Source organism: Arachis ipaensis, chromosome B04 (genome assembly GCF_000816755.2).
Source record: "Arachis ipaensis cultivar K30076 chromosome B04, Araip1.1, whole genome shotgun sequence".
Taxonomy (NCBI): Eukaryota; Viridiplantae; Streptophyta; class Magnoliopsida; order Fabales; family Fabaceae; genus Arachis; species Arachis ipaensis.
Genome location: NC_029788.2, coordinates 119957762 through 119959165, shown reverse-complemented (window position 1 = coordinate 119959165; position 1404 = coordinate 119957762).

Genomic DNA, 1404 nt, shown 5'->3' with positions numbered 1-1404 from the left:
AAAGTATATTTAAAAAAATATATATATATTTAATATAATATGTATATAATTTAAAAAAAAAATTTTTTTACTATGGTATTAACATATTTGTTAATAAAATCTTTCAAAATATATAGAGAGTATAGTCGAAGCAAAGGATGAAAAAATATGTGCCTTGCTGTATATATGGCCAAAGTAGGTTGTAAAATTTAAAACAAAAAAAATTATTTTACCATAAATAATTAATTATACTCAATTAAGACCATCATCTTATTAGCGTGTTGAGGTAGCATATTTCTTCTTTTCAAAACAAGCTAAGATTAATTAGTAAAATAATTAAATATGAACGACAAATTTGATACCAATAACAGAATAAAAATTTAAAAGTAGAAGTTTGTGTTATTATTTATGAGAGTTGCATAGGTTAAACAATATCCTGTATTAGAAAATGCAACCTTATACCTACAAACATAATGTTAAACCAAAATATATAATGGGCCACCAATTTGCATCCCTACATACTCATTGGCCCCATTCTACACTTCTTATTACTTAATACACTCATGTATATAATAGGAGGCCTCATCTGTATCTTCCTTTATTATAATTAACCCTATCTCTTATACTCTTTCTTCTTTTTTGGAAAAATCTTATTTTATTATTTAATATATTGAAAGCAACAATATATATATATCAAGCTAATTATTTATATTATTTATTTTTTAATTAAACATACATGGCTTAAAAGAGTATATTATTTATTAAATCTATTTATTTTATACATTAAAATTATTTATTATATATTTGTATATAAATATATGTGTTGTTTAATTTTTTTAATGTATATTTTATATTTTCAATGTATTTGTGTATATTTTAAAAGATCAATCACAAGTTCACCAAGTAATTAATCTTCATGTATATATAGATATTCAATAATGTACATTTAGCTATCACAAAACCAAATACTTTTTTCTTTTTCCCTTAGCACTTTAGTAGGTACACTCCATTGAACGAAGTTACCACAATATTATTCATCACTTTAGTAACACCATTGCAAGAGCATCACATTCAATCAATTAATTTACCATCCATAGCATTAATATGAGTGTATGTGATCGTTTGGGTATCCATATATATATGGCTATTTCATTTCTATTTTAATAATATTGTCTTTTTTTTTTTACACAAAGTTATATAAAAAAAATAATTATAAATATTGATTTATTTATTAAGTATATTTTAATAGAAATGATCAAATTACAGGCAAGACTATATAAATACAATAATTTTAAATATATTGTCATGTGAATTTAATGACCATTAATATATTATCTATAAATTATTTATTGGATATGTTTAATTTTAACTATTAAAACTAATTTAATGACTATAAATATATTCTCATATTTTTATATAAAAATT